General features: G+C 43.0%; 1 protein-coding gene across 4 annotated transcripts in view; it reads left to right on the top strand.

The window, feature by feature from the left end:
- LOC122798823 (ubiquitin carboxyl-terminal hydrolase 2-like) overlaps positions 1-21,482 on the top strand; it is a 1,648,319-nt gene that overhangs the window by 685,708 nt on the left and 941,129 nt on the right. The window lies entirely within an intron of this gene.

Here is a 21,482-nt window from a genome sequence, read left to right as displayed (position 1 = left end):
CTGCGGACCAAATATTCCACAAATGGGGCCAGCCTTGCTGCGACCTTTTTGTCACCCCTTCAACAGCAAGTGCAACAAATTCTTCTCTCTCCTTCCACTTCCCGGACATTCCCCCAGAGACGCTGTAGTCCACGATTGGCCTCAGGGACTTCTTTATGCATTCCCTCCATTGCCCCTTATTCCAAAACTGATACAAAAAGCTACCGTTTTGGGCTGCAGAATGATCCTCATTGCTCCTTATTGGCCTCAACAAATATGGGTCCCATTCCTGCATCATCATCTTCTCGAGCAGCCTTGGACTCTGGACCCAGTTCCAGACCTTCTGATCCATCAGTCGGGCGGGCTGCACCAATCCCTGCAATCTCTCCAGCTCACTGCTTGGTTGCTCCACTTCCAACCTTAGCCAGGCTTCCAGATATCTCCCCGTCTGTGCGGGAAATTATTTTATCATCGCACAAGTCTACCACTAGAAAAACTTATGCTAGTAAGTGGAAACGTTTTTCTTCCTGGGCAGAGACTAAGAGTATAGACCCCTTTTCAGCCCCTATACACTACATTTTGGATTTTCTTGCGGAACTCTTCTATTCTGGGTCCGCTTCCGCTACAGTTAGAGTTCAGTTAGCTACAATTTCAAATTTTCACATTGGCCTGTCGGGAAATATCATGTCGCACAAGCTGTGTAAAGCCTTTCTCAAAGGTACCTCTCTGCTCGGGCCTCCAGTGAGAGATCCCCCACCTCCATGGGACCTAAATTTGATTTTAGCTTCTCTAATATTGCCTCCGTTCGAACCTGCAGCTTCTTGTTCCCTGAAGTTTTTATCATGGAAAACTCTCTTTCTGATAGCCATTACTTCGGCCAGAAGAGTTTCGGAACTGCAGGCTGTTTGTTCCCGTCCTACATACCTAGTGTTCCACAATGATAGGGTTGCTCTCAGGACAAATCCTTCCTTTCTTCCGAAGGTCCCTTCAGAAAATAACTTAAATCAGTCCATAGACCTCCCTGTGTTTTTTCCCAACCACTCCAACAGGGCGGAATATAAATTGTATCAGTTAGATGTTCACAGGCAACTACGCTTTTATTTACATAGAACTAAGGACATCAGAAAATCAGATCAACTTTTCCTTTCTTATGCTAAAGGCAAACAAGATCTTCCAGTCTCAAAAGTAACCTTGTCCAGGTGGTTGACTTCTATCATCACATTTGTCTATCAACTGAGGAATAAAGAATTGCCTGTTAAACCAAAAGGTCACTCCACCAGAGCTTTAGCCACTTTTGTGGCCTTTCTGGCTAGGTTGCCCATTGAATCTATTTGTGCTGCGGCTACGTGGGCCATCCCACATACTTTCATTTTGCATTATAAGTTGGATGTGGTTTCCAGAAACAGAGCAGATTTTGGTTCCACTGTTCTGAAGAGTTTGTTCCGATGAGCCACCTAGGATTTTAGGTGCTAGGGACGCTGTCCCAAACAGCAAGAATGAAGGCGAGGTAGACAACTTAACATAAAAAAGTTATGTACCTACCATAACGTTCCATGTTAGTTGTCTTCTTCTCGCCTTCTTTCTAGTGTCCCACCCTCCATCCCCCTATCCTTGTAGACCGAGAAGAGTTCCTTATGGTTATTCACTGGCTGAGTCTTCTCTGGCTATTCTTTTCTGTCTAGTAGCCTCTCTGGAGGTTTTATATATTCTGGGATAGGATCCTTTCCTTATTATGTCTGCAGTTAGACTTACCAAATGAGAAAAGAATGGCAGGACACTGCTGGATTAACTCCTTCTTTATTAAAACAACCAAAACAGCCAAGGATAAGCGCTTTCGGGTGTGGTACCCTTCATCAGATAAAAAGGAACAAACATTACCATTATTTTAAATTAAAAGCCAACCAATCAGCAATCAATAAACTACCGCTTTTTGTAGGGCGGGTTTCAAAGAACCATGTCATTTAACCCTGGGCTCCTATGAGCCCTCAGCTCAAGATCCATTTAGATTCAAGAGATTCTGTCAACAACCTTATATCCCTCACCTATTATTTAACCTTACGTTAACCACAGCCCTGAAGCTGAAAGTGTGTGTGGAGTGCTGTTCAATGTGCCTATAAAGAGCATTATGCACATTTTTATTTCTAATATTGGAAAGATGCTGTAGAATTCTGATTTTAAACATATTATCGGTCTTCCCAACATAATATGCTGTGCAATGTTCACATGTAGCCAAATAAACTATGTGACTAGTCCTGCAAGTAGCCCTTGCCTTAAGGTGGTACAATTTTCCAGTAACAGGATGTTTAAAAGTTGCATTCTTATTAATGGATGGACAGGCTTTACATAAGCCACAGGGAACACTGCCTGGGCTATCCTTAAATGAACTGGATGTAGTAAAAGCCCTTTCAGTGCAAAGGATGTCCTTTAAATTCTTATTTCTCTTGTATCTAAAACTGGGTCTAGTTCCTATTAGGCCCTTTAACTTATTGTCACTTCTTAAGATGTTCCAGTTGTTAAAGACTATATTTTATATATCTTTGGTATTACTACTATAGGTGACAAACAACTTAGGTTTCCCTTTTTGTATATCTCTGTGGAACTTTGGCCTTAGCTTCAGCATGCTCTTGTCTGATCCATGGTTTATATTTACTATCCCTTTTCTGCCTACTATCATTAATGACCTCACAGATCATCCCCTCATTGCTTCAAGGACTCTATATCTTTTTCATATTCTATATCATTTGTTGATATCCTAGATATTCTGCCTGCCTGGCCCTGAACTATGTTGGGAAACATATGACGGGGATGCATGCTATCAAAGCACAGCAGACTGTTCTTCCAACAATCCTTTCTGAATAACTTCGATGAAAAACCATCACTAGTTTGTGTGATACTGACATCCAAAAATTCTATGCTGGTGTCAGAGAAATTCAACTTAAATCTAAGGAAAGATGTGGTGGAGTGTAGGTAGCTGACAAAATCTATTAGCATGTCTGCATCACCCTCCAGAAGAAAAACATCATCTACAAAACGTGTATACATATACACATGTTGTTTCCATAGTGGATGTTCTAAAATTACATCTTTCTCCCAAAACCAAAGGACCAGGTTAGCGTATGTATTAGCACAGGGGGTGCCCATAGCTACCCCCTGTGCTTGTCTATATATTTGCTTGTCCCCTATAAAGACATTATTCTCTAGGACCAGGGCCAGCATCTCCTTGACCAAGGATATTTTATTGTCCTCTTCACCCAACTCACTCAGGACCCCACCTATGGCTTGGATACCAAAGTCATTACTGATCACAGTAAAAAGGTTATGGACATCCAACGTCACCATTAAAAGATTTCCTTGTGGCTTGTTGTAGTTAAACCTACCTACCCTTCTAAGGAAATCACCTGTATCTTTCAACACAGAAGTTGCTCTATCTAGAAGTGGTCGAAGTGTATATTCTATCCAGATGGAAATGTGCTCCGTGACCCAGCCTCTGCCTGAGACAATGGGTCTGAGCAGGATCTTCTACTGATTTGTGGATTTTTGGCAGGGCTTTAAAAATAGGTATAACAGCTTTTTCTATCCAAAGAAATTGTAGCATCTCATCACTTATTAACATATCAAAATTTAACCGCCTCAAGCTGTTGTGTACTTCATCCACTAGCATCTTGACACCTATAGGGTTGAGTGGAACATAGACTTTCCTATCTAATAATAACCCCTGAATCTTCTGTTGGTAAAAGTGGTGTCCATCACCACTCACGGCACCCCTTTGTCAGCCGTCTTTATAACCAAATTGTTATTAGAGCCCAAATTATGTAAGGCTTGTTGCTGAGGTCGCGTTAAGTTATGGTATTTATGTAATCCTCCCCTTTGAAAATACTCTTGTAAATCATTCTCACAGCTATTGATGAACAAGTTTAAAGCTGGAGAAAAGGGTGGCACATAACTACTAGGTAGTTTTAAAGTGGTCCCTAACTCATTACCATTGCCAAAAATACATTGTAAGGCTAACGTTCTGCAAAACAACATAATATCTAACATTACATCACCAAAACCACTTGCCCTACCGGGCACAAAGGTGAGACCTTTGTTTAACACATACAACTCATCTTGTGTTAAAGAATGTGATGAAAGATTAAAAACAATACCACTATTGTGATCAAAAGTCATTCGTAAGTCCTCCTCCTCTTGCCTGGATACCTGCCCTCGCTCGAGGAGCGTCTCCATGCTCCTCGCTTCTTGACTGGAGCAGGTAGCTGGTCCAAAAACGTTGCTGTCCCTCGAGGTCTTAGGCTCCCATGGCTAACCCCTCTGTAGATGCTACTGCAGCATAGGTGATGGATTCAGTCCCATCCGTATGACTGGGGTTGGAGGTGGAAATCGAACTTGCTGTTAAATCCTCAGTCTCTGTCAGCTGCTCTTTGTCTACTATTCTTGTTAGAGACCCTCCTGGGCCTCCTGGAGGTGATGGTGTATTAATTCCTATGTTCCCTCCTATAGCGACTGTCGAACTGTGGACGCTGTTGAGTGTAGGTGTAGCCAAACGCCGCTGGGAATCATTCACTTCCGGTTGGCGTTTAGGTTGCTTTCTGTTGATGGCGTCACTCACTGTGTTACACTGTGTAGCACTCCTTGGCCACACAAAGATGTTCCCTGAAACGAAGTCGTCGTAGTCACGTTTTAGTTTCTGTACCTTCTGTACACGTAGCTTTTCATTATTGTCAGATATGGTGGTATAGAGCTGTTGTAAATGCACTGCGTGATATGGTTCACAATAGTCTCTCTCTAGTTTATTGCGCAAAGTCTCTACTTCAGTTTTTAACTGAGCCACTTCTGGTGCAAAAAAAGCTGTTAAGATCTCCATGTATTTAAAACTAGTCTGTATGTTTAACGACTGCCATTGGGCCAGAAGGTCTGGGTAGCGTTCACCCTGCGTGGGCATACAGATCATGGGATATGGGTGGCCACGAGCCAGTATGCAGCTGTCGTGCTTTTGAAGATGGCCGAGTCGGAGCCGAGGATCGGCTCCGAACCCAATCAGCAAGAAAGAAGGTGAGAAGAAGACAACTAACATGGAACATTATGGTAGGTACATAACTTCTTTTATTCCTTCTTAACATTTCAAGAAACTAAGTTACTGCTTCTTTAATGAGTGAGGTTACATACGGTATAGATACTGGTGTGTGTGTGTGTGTGTGTGTGTGTGTGTGTATGTGTGTGTGTGTGTGTGTGTGTGTGTGTGTGTGTGTGTGTGTGTGTGTCAGTCAGTATGTGTGTGTCTAGTTATAATCATGTCAACGCATTTTATGTTTTATTTTATTTTATTTTACGTTTGTTAACCGGGAGAGTCCGGCTGGATACAGGTCCATTTTCAGAGGAGGCCCAGGGAGAAAAGCTCCAATTACATACATTTTTAAAGTTTTAAGTCATTAGATGTGACATTCATTACAGTAGACTAACAATGTGAACTACATGACAGGGTATTGTACACACTCTGACAAATTACAAGAGCAACTGGTAAGACAGTAAATAACACATTCTTAGATATGACAAGCAGTACTTGGAGGTCATAACACTAGCTAATTGACAAGTTGTATAAGCAGTTAGTACTGTTATCAGAAGTTATGGGTAGGCATTTCCTATCCTATTAGTCAAGTTAGGACTGTAGTAAGGCTGAGAAGCTAGCTTTTGTAAGTGTGGTGACTATGGGATTAGCTATATTCTAGAGTATTATCCAGGGATGAGACAGGAGCATAGCCTTTTATTCATGAAGTGAGTTTTAAGAAGTTTCTTAAATTGAGTGGTGGAGTTGTTGGATGTTATGTGGGCAGGAAGGGAGATGTCCTTCAAGGATGCATCTGCAGTCCTAACATATGGGTTGTCCTTCCCCAGGCAGCCCTTCGGTCGGCCGGATTCCAAAGTCTGGGTCTGGCCTCGGCTGATGTCGCACTCCACCCGACGTCATAGCTGCTGTGGTATAAAGGCATCAGCTGACGCCATTTTCCTCAGTCTTTCTTGCCGCGCGGTGCCCGAAGCAGAAGCTGTTCGCAAGTGCCGGTCGGTCAGATCCAGAGATTTCTACTACCGAAGACTTCTAAAAAGCTAAGTACCCCGTTGGGGACTCTTTCTTGCCTCAGCCGATGTCAGACAAAGTAAATAATTGTTTAACTTGTGGGAAACAAATACCTCATAAGGATTTCCACTCTTACTGCCTTCCTTGTTTAGGCCCGGACCACGACGTATCAGCTTGTTTAGCCTGTGCTTCTTTCAACCGACGGATGCTTAGACGTCGGTCGGAGTTTGCAGAGGAGTTTTTTGGTCCCGCTTTTGCTTACAAAATGCCGTTGGAGACTCCGACAGCACAATTAGTTAAAAAACGCAAGGAAAAGGACCGACACTCGCGGCCCGCGGTTTCGGCTGAAACCACGGCCAGGCCAACCGCGAGTGTCTCGGTTTCGGCTGAAACCGAGTCCTCGATTCTTCCTTCGGCCGAAAACAGGCCTCCGGAAGCCGAGGCTTCACAGAGCATGGCTGAATCGGCTTCAGAAATTGTTCCTACTGAAACAAGCACCCAGGATTTGTCAGATACTATTCCTTTAGACATATCTACCCCTGCACGTGGGGCTGCTAGACCCCCTGCATCCATGTCTATCAAGGCTTTTGCCAGGGCTAAAGCAGCTAAAACCCCTAAGGCCTTACCTGCCAAAATTCCCTCTCACAGGCCTACCTCTAGTTCTCAAATGCTCAGCCTGGCTGAGGATCTCATTTCTTTGATCAGGGGATCCCAACCTCACCCAGACAGGGCCTCTCAACCCCCTCTAGAGAAGAGGCCTAGGACTGAACCCCCAGAACCTGTTTCCACAGACAATTCCTCGGATGACTCAGATGTCTCAAACCCTCAGGAAGGCCCATATTCTCCTTATGAGGATTCTGATGCAGAAGATTCCATTCCTTCTGCTTCTCCTCCAGAAGAATTTTCCTTTGGGGAAACCTTACATGCTATGAGGGAACACTTTCAATGGCAGGGCCAGGATTTTTCAGATTCAAGGAAAAGGCTAAGGACTTTCTTACACTTACCACAGCATAGACCTTTAGCCATTCCTCCAGTACTAACAGTTGTTGATGATGCATATAATGATGCCTGTACTGCCCCTGATTCTCTTCCTCCGGCTCCTGCCAAGCCAGACAGATATTACAGGGTCCCGGACACACACTACCATTTGTATAAGGCTCCTGTGGCAGATCCTGAAACCATTTCACAGGGCCCTAAGGCTGTGGCAGCTGCCTCTGCCAAAAATCCTCTCCCCTCTGAAAGGGAATCTAGAGCATTAGAGAGGAGGGGTAAAAAGGTTTATACTTCTGATACTCTTTCGGCCAGGGCCTTAAACTGTCAATTCCACATGATTCAGTACCAGGAATTTTTGTTAGACCAGCTAAATAAAAAACTATCCTCCCCTGAACCTATAGACCGCAAGTCCCTTCAGGAATTGGTACATAACTCTCAACAGGTCAGTAACCATTTTCTAAAATGTGGCTATGACGCACTGGAGGCTTCTTTTAGATCAGCTATGACTGGTACAGTCATTCGAAGGCATGCTTGGTTAAAAGAACAATCATTACCAGACCATGTTAAGTCAAATCTCCTAGATGCCCCTATGGAGAAACAAAGTTTGTTTGGCTCCCCTGCACAGGAGGTTCTAAAGAAGGTGGAGGAAAAAGCTAAATCTGTCCAAACAGTCAAGGATTTCTTACAGGTCCAACCTCCGAGGTTTAGCAGGAATTGGCCTTCGAAGAATTGGTCCTTTCCAGACACCTCTAGAGCACAGAGAGGCAGAAATAGACGTCCAAGAGGCAGAGGTTAATCCAGGGATGCCTACAGGGGACGTCAGTGGCAGCCTACCAATCGGAGAAGTACTGCCACAGATTCAACTACAACCACTACCACTGGACAGACACAATGACTTGGCTCTGATTCCGCCTACCAGGGAACAACTGGAAGCACCCTTGGGCGGAAAACTAGCTTTATTCTCCCACAACTGGCATTACATTACAGGAGACAAATGGACTTTACAAACAATAGACAAAGGCTACAGGTTTCACTTCCACACTCTACCAAAAAAGAGAGGAATGCCAAACCTACCACCAACCCAAAAAACAGACAAATCAACAACTTACTAAGGATGAGAGCTATAGAAAAGGTACCGCCTATGGAACAAGGCCAAGGATTTTACTCCAGGCTTTTCCTTGTACCAAGAAAAGAAAATCAATGGAGACCTATTCTCGACTTGTCCGCTCTGAACACATACCTCATTGTTCCAAAATTCAAAATGCTGACCCTCCAGCAACTTCTTCCCATGCTGGGCAAGGAGTCTTGGCTGGTAACTCTAGATCTCAAGGAGGCATACCTGCACGTCCCTATATGACCAGACTGCAGAAGACACCTCAGATTTCTTGCAGGATCAGAGCATTATCAATTCTCAGCATTGCCCTTTGGCTTATCTACTGCGCCCAGAGTATTCACGAAATGCCTGGCATCAGTAATTGCTTATTGCAGGCTTCAGGGAATTCAAATTTACCCATACCTGGACGACTGCCTAATACAAGCGGACAACAAGGCAAAATTAACAAAAGATTTGGAAAAGGTCATACAATTGTTGCAAACCTTGGGATACACAGTCAACATGCAAAAATCAAGACTAGTACCATCCCAAAGGATAACATTCTTGGGGGCAGAACTGGATACATCAACTCAGATGGCTTTTCTCACAGAAGAAAAACAAAAGCAACTCCCAGTATATTTCATGACATTAACAACACAAACTCAGCTTACTGCAAGGAAAGTCCTGCAAGCCCTGGGTTACATGGCATCCTGCATAATATTGATTCCGCATGCCAGACTGCATATGAGAAAGTTGCAATGGTACCTAAGGAATGTATGGTCTCGTTGAAAAAATATCCACGGGTACAACAAAGTTCCAAACAGCACACCAGCAACCCAAGGATAAACCACGATCCACAGTGTTAAGTTTTTACGGTTGGATCAATAAACCTGTTTTAAAGTAAACTGTGGATCGTGGTTTATCCTTGGGTTGCTGGAATGTATGGTCTCAACACAAGCACAGTCTAGAAGCCCAGATTCCAATGATTCCATGCCTAAAGCAAGAATTCCAGTGGTGGGCTCAGGCCTGTCGGTTGAACAGAGGACTGCCTTTCCACAACCTCATCCAAGTCAAACTATCACCACGGACGCCTCAGACATAGGCTGGGGGGGACGCATATGGTGGACAAGTGCATACAAGGCCTATGGACCCAAGACCAGCTGAATCTACACATAAATCTAAAGGAGATGCTGGCAGTGAAACATGCAATCCAGGCATTCTGACCATTCCTTCAACAAGGTCACCTGCTGATAAGGACGGACAATACCACAGTCATGTGGTACATCAACAAACAGGGAGGTACACACTCATATCCTCTATGCCGGATGGCAATGGACCTGTGGAATGTGGCCCTGAATCTCAACATTCAACTTCAGGCCAGATTTGTACCAGGAAGAGAAAATTCACTAGCAGACACCTTAAGCAGAACTACCACGGATGCTCACGAATGGATGCTGCATCCAGATATCTTCAAAACCATAACAAAGAAATGGGGACTACCAGAGATAGACCTGTTCGCCTCCCCACACAATCACCAATTGAAGAAATTCTGCACAAGAGCATTCCACCCCCTTGCTTGGAGGGTGGACTCCCTCTCTTTCAGCTGGAAAAACCTGACAGCATATGCATTCCCACCTCTTCCTTTGATGTACAAAGTCCTACTGAAGATCAAAGAGGATCAGCCAAGGGTAATCCTGATAGCTCCAGACTGGCCGAGGCAACATTGGTACCCGCTGCTGAGAAGCATGTCTCGGGCACACGCATGGCCTCTACCTCTATGTCCCTTACTCCTAACACAGAACAACTACAAGATCCTACATCCAAACTTGAAAACACTGCAGCTAGCTGCTTGGAATATTACATAAGACAAAATAACCCAGATTTATCTCAGAGGGTTAAAGACATTATCCTGGAGGTTTGCAGACCCTCCACAAGGAAAACTTATTCAGCCAAATGGAAAAGATACCTCATGTGGAGTACAGCAAAGGGGGAAAATGTTTCATTGGCAAACATAGCGCACATCTTGGAATACTTAGCAGAACTGTTCCACAATGGCCTCTCCTACTCCTCCATCAAGATTCATGCATCAGCAATCTCAGCAGAATACAACATGGATCCTCCTGTCTTCTCTCATCCTCTACTCAGACAGTTGTTGAGAGGAATCAAAAACGTAAAGCCTCCAAGGAATCCACCTTTACCTACATGGGATCTCAACTTTGTGCTGGAAAAGCTAACACTTCCCCCTTTTGAACTGGCAGCAACAGCAGATTTACAGTTCTTGTCTTGGAAAACTGCTTTCCTGCTAGCAATTACTTCAGCAAGAAGGGTTTCTGAATTACAGGCATTAATGGCAGTACAGCCCTTTCTAATCTTCCATCAGGATAGAGTGTCCCTGAGGACCAACCCTACCTTTGTGCCAAAAGTGGTCTCCAGAGTATCATTGAACCAAGCAATTCATTTACCTACATTTTTCCCCAACCCACAGAACAGGGGGGAAAGACTGCTACATACCTTGGATGTGCACAGACAATTACGCTACTACCTGGACAGAACTAAGACCAACAGAAAAACTGAGCAACTGTTAGTAGCATATGCAACAGGAATGCAAGGGAAAGCAATTTCAAAACAGACAATCTCAAAATGGATAGGAAATTGCATACGATTTTGCTACTCTTTTCATGGCAAGACAACTCCTGAAAATATCAGACCTCATTCCACAAGAGCTACAGCCACCACTACAGCCTTCCTACGAGGAGTGGCTACCAAAGACATTTTAGAAGCTGCTACTTGGAGCTCCGTGCATACATTTGCCAAGCATTATAACCTTCCCTTATACTCCAGATCCCGAGCAGGATTTGCAACTGCTGTGTTGCAAGGGATCTTGACTACACCATCTTTATCTTAGTGCCTCCTCCCCCAGTTTGGCTATGGTATTCTACCCATATGTTAGGACTGCAGATGCATCCTTGAAGGACATAGTACAGTTTGTACCTACCATAAATGTAGATGTCCGATAGGTATGCATCTGCAGTCAGGATTACCCACCCTCCTTCCCTCTGTGGTATTCCTAGGGTACTTACCCCTCTTTTAGCTAGCTGGGGGAAATTATTATGGTGTATTTGTTTTTGTATATATGTATATATATGTATATATTTTTTGCTCTCTATTGTTTGGAATTATTTGCATTTATCCAAATTTAGCCTTCCTAGAGAGCACCTGGCATCTGGGGCAAGAAACACTGAGGAAAATGGCGTCGGCTGATGCCTTTATACCACAGCATCTATGACGTCGGGTGGAGTGCGACATCAGCCGAGGCCAGACCCAGACTTTGGAATCCGGCCGACCGAAGGGCTGCCTGGGGCAGGACAACCCATATGTTAGGACTGCAGATGCATACCTATCGGACATCTACATTTATGGTAGGTACAAAACTGTACTTTCCAGAGTTTAGAGAGAGAGTTGCTGTAGACAAATTTTCCTGCCTAATTGTTAAATTTGGTGATCTGCAGGTGATTTTGGGTGCTAGATCTTAAGATTCTTCTTGTGGTGTGAGGGTGAATTAGATGTTGTAGAGCTGGGATTTTTTCAGAGTGGAGTAATGTTTTGTTTGCTAGTGGGAGTTGATTGCTTTGAAGTATTAGTGGGAGCTCTAATCAGTTAACTTTGATGAGGCACTCACAGTGATGTGTTCTATAGGATGTTTTGGTCAGTTTTACGAAAGTTAGTGAGGACAGGGGAGGCCTAGAGTAAGGTAGATAGTAGGTGTGTCCTTACTATTGTTATTTTGGAATGATGTAAGAGATAATGTTTATTACGGTAGAGTAGTCCGAGTTTCTTGTGAACTTTCTTTATAGTTTGGGCTATGTGGAGATCAAATCTAAGGTGGTTTTCTGTTTCCATGCCTAGCAGCTTGGTGTGATTGGTAGGGGAAATAGTGGTATTGTTGTTGGAGGTCATAGTAAAACTGTCAGTGGGGGGAAGGGATCTGTGAGAGTTAAAGAGGAGTCATTTTGTTTTGGGTGGGTTAAGAATGAGCTATTGGTTGAAGAACCAAGTTTCTGCTAGTGAGAAGCATTCTTGTGTTTGGGAGAGGAAGTGATGTAGAGTAGGGGCTGCGCAAATTATAGTGGTGTCATCTGTGTATTGCATTATAGAGGCTTTAGGTGTAGTGGATGGGAGTTGATTGGTGAACAGAGTGAAGAGGAAAGGACCTAAGATGGATCTTTGAGGGGACCCCTAGGGAAACAGGCAGCAAGGAGGATAATTGGTTTTGCCATTTTACTGCTTGTTGCCTCCCAGATAGATATCTCTTAAACCAAGAAATAGAAGAAGTACTAATGTTTAGAGTAGAGAGTGAGTCAAGAAGTTTAAGGTGGTTAAACCTGTTGAAAGCTTTGGATAGATCTAAGAATGTAGCAGATATGAGTAGTCCATTATTTCTGTGATTATGTATGGTGTTGGTGAATGATGTAAGTGCTGTGGTGGTACTATAGGAAGGTCTAAAGCCATGTTGCTGTGTAGATAGTAGTTTGTTTTCTAGCAAATATTCCATCAATTGTGTGTGAATCACACTCTCAAGGATTTTTGATAAGGGGGATTGTATTGCTATAGGCCGATAGTTATTGAGTTCAAAAGAGTTACCCCCTTTGTGCAGTGGTATTATATGGGAAATTTTCCATAAGAGGGGTACCATACATTCTGAGATGGATCTGTTAATAAAGATAGTAACAGGATAGGCTATAGCTTCTGTGGCTAGTTATAGATATTCAGTGGATAGATAATCGGCAGCTTGGGTGGTCGGTTTGAGTTTTTGGAGAAGTTTTTGGATGGTCCTGATTGATACTGTATGAAAGTTAAAGTGGGTGGTATTGTCTTTTGTTTCAGATGGAGAAGATGTTTTTGTTGGAGTGGGTTTATTAGAGCTAGTTTGGTTATTTGCTAGGGCTTGGATTATTTCTGTAAAGAAGTTGTTGAATTGTGTGGGAATATTGTCATGGCTATTTCCTGTTTTAGGTGTGGGGATGGAAGTTTTCCCTGATTGTAAGAAAGAGTTGATTGCTGCCCAGAATTTTTGGGGGTTATTTGCATGTTTGTTTTTAATATTTTGCTACTAGGAGATTTTATCTTTTTTAATTAGTTTTTTGCCCTTATTGCATAGTTCATGGTAGTTTTGTTTATTTGGCTTTTACTCTTATGAAATTGGGCCCAGGCTTTGTTCCTATTTTTGAGGAATGCTTTTGTATCTTTCATTAGCCAGGGGGCATATTTAGTTTTAATTCTGGTGGTTGTGGGGGGGGGGTCATGGTGGCTAAGTATATTTATGAAGGTTGTATTGAAGTATGAGACTGCTGTGTCAAGTGCTAACTCTTTCAAGGGGGACCAGTTGCAGCTTTTTAGGTCCCTGTTAAAGTTATTAATGTTAAAGTGTTTTTTTACTTCTAATTTCACATACTGTTACCAGGGTCAATATGGGCGTTTTACATCTTAGTAGAAATATTGGTTGGTGATCACTGAAGAGATATGAGCCAAAATGGAAGCAAAGCTCTCTCCACCCAAGATTGTGCTAGACAGTCAAGAGGAGAAGGTCAACACCCACACTACACCTCAAGCAACACATAGCCCTTCTAAACCCACACCACCAACACCCACATATAGCAACACTAAATCCACATATGCATAGGCCCTTAACTGTAACCTGCCCAAGCAAGAAGGACCTCTGAAGCTGAAACGCAAAGAAACACCAATCACAACCAAAGTGTCACATAGTTCACAACACCTGTGTGCCACCCAGCAACAGCCTCTAAGGCAAGACAATGTACCTGACACTTTAGTCATAGGTGACTCTATAGTCCGGCACACTGATGTCCCTCTCACCAGGTTGAACAAGGAGAAAATTACAGTCAGCTGCCTGTCAGGTGCCAGGATCCGCCACATAACGCATTCACTCAAGTCACTCCACAACAAGTACAAATATGACTCTGTCATCGTCCATGTTGGAGTGAATGTCTTGAGACGTACCTCGCTGGACTACATGAAAAGAGACATGGAAGAGCTCTTGGATCATGTGGCCCAGGCAGGTATGACCCTAGCCCTGAGTAGCATCCTGCCTTCGACCAGAATGATATCACAGTATAAGGACAAAATGATTGACTTCAATTGGCTAAGCTTCTGGTGTCATTCAAAGGGGATCCAGTATCTGTCTGCCTGGGACGACATGATTGACAGACCATGATGCTTTGCCAGAGATGGTCTGCACCTGTCACCCCTGGGATTCAGGTTACTGGCTAAGGCTCTTGCCACCCCTATAGTGCCTTTTTTAGGCAGAGTTCAAAGGACAAAACCACCACCGTAACAGGTATAAGCATGCAAAATCTGAAGGTAATGCTACTCAATGCTAGAAGTCTAAACCTCAAAATGCACTCTCTCGATGCACTCCTAAAAATGGAGAACATCGATATTTGTGCGGTAACTGAGACCTGGTTCAAGGCTCCAGAGAGCACCCCTGCAATACCAGGCTACAACTCTTACCACACTTTTCGGCCACCAAAGCAGGACCGAAACACTAAAGGTGGAGGAGTGTCAATATTCACCAAGGATATTCACACCACCAGGCTAGTTGCCCAACACAATGCGTCTGAAATTCTCCAGGTGCAGCTAACACTAGGTAAGACTGCAATCCAAATTGTAGCTTGCTACAGATCCCCCACCATACCCCAAGATTCTCACTACACCTTTCTAAACATACTGGAAAATATTAAGATAGAACCAAACACCCTAATACTGGGTGATTTTAACTACCCTGAAATTAACTGGGAAAACTACTCATGTACCAACACCTTTGCCCAGCGGTTCTTGGAATTCATAAATTCCAAAGCCTTGGATCAACTAATCCACAGCTCCAACAGGGGCTCCAATATCCTAGACCTGGTCATTACCATGTTGATGCTCTACACCTATGGTCACCCCCTCGTTAGTCAGGTCTGACCATAAGCTAATCACCCTTAACATCCACATCCCACCCCCACCCCAAGTAAGGAAACTTCCATAAAAAACTTCTCCAAAGCCAACTTCATGCTACTCAAGTCAGAAGTGACAAACTTCATGACACCCATGCAGGCGGGAGCTGAAAGTTCAACTGCTGAATCCTACACTAAGGCACTGTACGAGCACATCCACTCATGCATAAATCGTGCCATCCCAAATAGAACCAAGATGCTCTCATCCAAAAAAAAGAAGCCAATCTGGTGGTCCCCTGCCATAAACAAAATTTACAACAAAAGGAAGAAACTGTTGCAGAAAAGAGGAAAATCCCAGGATGCAAAAAACTTCCTTACCAGCCTCAGTAAGAAACTGAGATCCCTCATAAAATCCTCCAAAGTTAGTTAACGAAAATAAAATTGCCAAAGATTCCAAAGACAACCACAAGGCATTCTATAACTATGTCAAGAATCTAAATGGCAATGCTCAGATCTGCTCTGAGCTAAAACAGAGTGGCATTAAATATACTGATCCCAAGGATATTGCCAATATCCTGGCAGATCGAGTCAGTGCCAACTTCACCCCCCTCTCACCACCTAAATGGCCCATCTCGATACCGGAAGATTGCCAAATTCTGGTAATAACAGCCACACAGGTAAAAAACACACTCTCCAAAGCTAAGAATACAGCATCCATGGCACCAGATGACATCCCGGGCTGTGTACTACATGAACTACAGTATAAACTGGCACCTCACCTAAGTGTCATGTTTAATCATATCCTCACCTCAGGTTTCATGCCCACTGAGTGGCGCAGAGCTACAGTTATCCCACTCCACAAGGGGAGATCCACCTTGGATCCCGGAAACTACTGTCCCATCAGTCTGACCAGCCTTATCTGCAAGGCCATGGAGCGTATTATCATGGAACTTATAAACAAAGACATTGGCAACCTTCAAACACTGGACCCCACCCAGTTTGGGTTCCCGATCTTGTCTCCTGAACCTGATTAACTTCTTCGAATCAGTCTCCGGAGACTGATTAAGGTAAGGTGGTCCACACAGCCTATCTAGACCTTGCCAAGGCCTTTGACACCATCCCCCACTCTGGAATCATAGATAAACTTACTAAGCTGGGCATTAATTCCTACGTCGCCCAATGGGTTGCTAACTGGCTTACTGATAGAACCCACACTGTAAAAGTAGCCGAATCCAAATCCAGCTCCAGACAAGTGGCAAGTGGAGTACCTCAGGGTTCAGTCCTGGGACCACTCTTGTTTGGCATCTACTTCTCTGAAGTACAGGCCAGCACTAAGGGACTCTGGATAACAAAGTTTGCAGATGACTGCAAACTGGGAGCCATTATTGAATCCCCAAATGATGTGGGTACTCTACAAAAAGGCCTTACAGAAACAGATGCTTGGTGCCAGAGCCATGGGCTCAAGCTCAATGCCAAGAAATGTATAGTTATTCCCTTTGGGAAAAAAACATGTATCCGTAAATTACCATATAGGTGGCAGTACACTAAACACCGAAAGTGTGATAAGAGACTTAGGGACACAGGTGGACAGTGGTCTCACCTTCGATAACCACATCGCCACAACAGTCAGGAAATCCTTCTATGTGGCACACCTCATCACTAAGGGCTTTTCGTCCAGAAAAAAGGAGGTCATTGTCCCACTGTACTCATCTCTCATTAGACCCATTATAGAATACAATGCCCCATTTGGTATGTACCTCTCAAGACATCTGCAACAACTGGAAAGGCCGCAGAAATACCTCACTAAAAGAATCACAGGCCTAAAGCAGATGCCCTACACTGACCGCCTTAAAAAAATCCAGCTATACTCTGTCGCATATCGTCTACTCAGAGGCGATCTTTGCTTAACATACAAGGCCATGTCAAACCCAGAGCTGTTGGACATGCTGCACTTAAAGAAATCCCAATCCCTCAGAGCCACACGCTCCAGGGATCTAAACCTTGTCATCACAATAAACAAAACATGCTGGAGGGATAGGTTCCTGACCCAGAGACTCCCCAGACTCTGGAACAGATTGCCCATACATGTCAAGCAGAGTGCCTCTTTGGTCCTCTTCAAAAGGAACCTTGAAGATTGGATGGGAGAAAGGAAATTCACCCTGGGGATCACGTCAGTCGCCCTGCTAGACAGGGGTCCAGGGAACTAAATAGTGTGGGAAGAAATTGCCAGGGAATTGTTATGGCTAGGCTTGTATAGGCCCTAGAGCTGATAGCCTAGTAACAACCTATGAACCTATGAGGGAAGGATGGGATACAAGTATCCAGTCCATTATGGACTGATGTTTGGTTCTTTTGTCATTTCTAATGGGGGATGTGATAAGTTGGGTTAGCCATGTATGTTAATGTGGGATAGTGGGTTTTGGAGCAGTTGAGCTGATCTATATTGAGGTCACCTAGTAGGCTATTTTCTAGGGGTAGGGAGTTAGATATCCATTCTAGTAGGTTTTCCATGATGGTTGCCTGGGGGGATATAGCAATCTATAATGTTGATATATTTTTTTGGGTTCAATTTTAATTTAGCAAGGGTGAGTTCCACATTTTTGAGCTGTGGGGTTGGGATGTCGAGTTGTTCGAGGATGAGGTGATTCTTGTATAGTATGGCTACCCCTCCTCCCCTTTTTCCTTCTTTGTTCATATGATGTTGTACCCTGGTGCTGTAATTTCATTATCATGGATTTCTGGTTTTAGCCAGGTCTCAGTTAGTATGACAATTTCTGGATTGTATAAGGTTAGTATAGTGTGGAGATCATGAACTTTGTTCAGGATACTCCTAACATTAAGACTGATAATGAGGAGTGAGTTTTTCTGCCTATGTAGCAGAGCATTATACAGATTGGAGCTTGGGATGTCTAGTTTGAGTGGGCCTGGGTTAGGGTGTATGTCGCCACAACACTGAGTTTTGTTTTTAGGTATAAGTAGAGTCTGTTAAGTTTACTGATAGTTTTTGTGTGTTTTGATATAGTGTGAGATTGCCTACATGGTGGGAGTAATTTGTGTGAGAGATAGTGTATAGGGGAAGTTTGGTAGCGGTATGGGGCTAGGTGAGTGTAAGCATAGGTGGGTGTATCGTTAATGGATGTAGATTGCTTTGGAATGCTAAGGTTATATTGAAGTTGGACTTGATAGCTGGTAATGGTTGTTAGCAGTAGTAGGGAAGAAATTGATATAGAATAGAGTAGGAGTTGTAGTTTTGAGATTTTTTGGTAGTGGGGACATAATTTGTTTATACTCTTGGGAGGGTTTGTAGAGATGATGGGGTAGTAGGGTTTTAGTAGGTGGTAAGTGGTAGACTAGTTAGAGGGGAAGATTGGGTGGAGTGTTAAAAGGTTCTGCAATGTGGTTTGTGATGGAGTAAGTTAGAGGACAAATTGGGTGGTTGGCTATGATAGGTTGGATTAATTGGTATGGGTTGGATGTGGTAATAGATGGGTTTGGTGTATGGGTATAAATGTAGTTGAAGTGGGGGGGGGGGTGGGTGAGAATGGAGGTAGGGTAGGGGAGCAGAGTTAGCCCGAGCATAGCGAGGACCAGTCGAGCCTCAGGAGTCCCGTGTTGGAAAAAAAAAACAATCAGGAGCAACACTTTCCTAATTAAGTTCCAATTAGGTAATGTCTCTTGGGAGTTAGGTTAGCTTAGCCAGTTCTACCATCTAGTAGCCAAAATGGGGAATTGTATACCCTGGCAGTGAATGCTTAAAAAGCTGAAAGGGAGATATTATGCTCTGGGAATATGGTAGGTCCTTGCAGTGTGCTAGCCCATATTGCAATACCAAGAATTATACACAGAACAGTTCCTGCTTACAGTGGTAGAGTATATAGACCTGCTCTTTGTTTTGTTGGAAATTGGACGTCCTTTTAGAATTGAGGAAGGGTTGGAGTTGTTTTCCACTCGAGAGAAGTATCAGGACCTAGGGTACAGCTGAGCAGGAGGGCAGCCCGTTTCCTTACGGGTTAGTATACTGGCTGTGAAGAGAGGAAAGGTTTATTATGAGACAGCTACACTACTTAACTACACTACATATTTAAAGATTAAATGGGAGAACAGATAGAGAGATGGGTTCTGGTGCAAGTGTAGGTTAGAATAGGTTGGACGGGTGCTTTTACTGTGGCATAAAGAGTATGGTATACTTTACTAAAAGAGCGTTGGAAAGAGTGAGGTGTTCTTTGCTAAGACCTGGAAATGCACTTGTAGCAGCTAATACAATAAAGGGAAGAGCAGTTAAGACTATCGCCTAGAAACAGTTGTACAAGCAACATAAATAAATGCCAGACATATCATTACTCTAATGCATTAACATTGCAGACTTTCTTAGCATGGAATACACCAGTTCACTTCAGTATAGACCAGGAATCTAATCTAGGTTCCCGACAACACTTTCCTAACTGCAATTCAATGATAATAGAAATCGTAGCTTAGAAATTCAAGAACATTTACTCATTTGTAGTGGTAGTACTGTGTAAAATGTGAAAAAGGCAGACAAATTCAGTAGTGTATGCTAGCTGTCGCTAGCTTAAGCATTTCCCTTCTGCAAATATGTAAGAAGCACACTTTAGTTCAATAACATATGCTAAGGCAGCTTTAGGAAATTGATGAGAGACACAACAGGAATTACCGTCTGTACATGCGAATGAGTAAAGCAGCTTGCAAGTACATAGGAGCTTAAGGTTTATCAGCAATCAGAAAATAGCAGGATGTTACAGTTTCAATAAAATTTCTTAACTAGGAGATACAGCGAAGCAAAAAACACTTACTGGCAGGGACGGACTGCAGGGACTGAAGAGTTGACAGGGATGGGGAAACTATTTTTAAAAATGGCGCCACAAATGTGGGCTTCTACTTATAGGTTCCTGTGGGGAGGAGGGGAGTGGGGAACACGTGTGATTGGGGGAGGTGATTTAGGTACTAGCCGAGCCTCAGGAGTCCCGTATTGGGGAAAAAAAAAGCATCAGGAACAACACTTTCCCAATTACCCAGGCAGGTCAGTTCATAATGGTAAGTTTTCCTTATTGACAATAACTGCCGTATTGAATGGTGGACACAAATTCTTTTGGGGGACCAACTTTTTGTTTGGGCAGGCTTATAATGGATAGAGACTCAAGCAGCAGTATATAAAATGTTACCTTAAATTTTACTTTTAAAAAGTTCCAATTAGGTAATGTTGCTTGGGAGTTAGGTTACCTTAGCCAATTCTTCCATCTAGTGGCCAAAATGGGGAAGTGCATACCGTGGCAGTGAATGCTTAAAAAGCTGAAAGGGCTATCATATGCTCTGGGAGTACGATAGGTCTGTGTGGTGTGCTAGCCAATATTACAGTACCAGGAATTATAGAACAGAGCAGTTCCTGCTTACAGTGGTAGAGTATATAGACCTACTCTTCGTTTTGTTGGAAATTGGACGTCTTCTCAGAATTGAGGAAGGGTTGGAGTTGTTTTCTGCTCGAGAGAAGTCTCAGGACTTAGGGTACAGCTGAGCAGGAGTGCAGCCCTTTTCCTTATGGGTTAGTATACTGATCTTCGTTTTGTTGAAAAATGGATGTGAGGAAGGGTTGGAGTTGTTTTTCGCTTGAGAGAAGTCTCAGGACTTAGGGTACAGCTGAGCAGGAGGGCAGCCTGTTTCCTTATGGGTTAGTATAGTGGACTTCATTTTGTTGGAAATTGGACATCCTTTTAAAGCCTCCGGGTGGATGCACTACCTTCAAAACCAGCCCGACTCAGTGAAAATTAAAACAAACAGTTTATCAAGCGCTTTCATCCTTTTCACATAAGGACTTCTTCAAAATAAAAAACACACAGAACCCAAATGTTTAAATAGTTAACATCACATGATATCACATGACCCTTAATTAATGAAAAATAATACAATACATGAATCAACCTATAATATTTAAAATAGAACCTAAAAAAAAAACGCAAGCCTAAAAACTATTATAAAACATACCATAAATAGGAGTCTTAACAAACATCATTAAAAATAATACATTTTATTAGGTTTATAGGTTGGTTCATGTATTGTATTGTTTTTCATTAAAAGGGTCATGTTATGTTAACTGACTATTTAAACATCTGGGTTCTGTGTGTTTTTTTTTTTTTATTCTGAAGAAGTCCTTATGTTAAAAGGACGAAAGAGCTTAATAAACTGTTGGTTATCTTTTTTACTGAATCAGGCTGTTTTTTTTTTTAGGTAGTGTGCCCACCCAGAGGCTTTTTATTCTCTAGTTTACTTTTGCCAGAAGTTTCACTGTGTTTCTTTTTACATTTTATGTTTTAATTATCAATGTCTGTAAATAAAATAGTTCCTGATATGTCTGAATGAAATGCCAGGCTACATTTAG

Source organism: Protopterus annectens, chromosome 3.part1 (assembly GCF_019279795.1).
Source record: "Protopterus annectens isolate FY-2018-M chromosome 3.part1, PAN1.0, whole genome shotgun sequence".
Lineage (NCBI taxonomy): Eukaryota > Metazoa > Chordata > Ceratodontiformes > Protopteridae > Protopterus > Protopterus annectens.
This window is presented reverse-complemented; position numbering and strand designations above follow the sequence as displayed.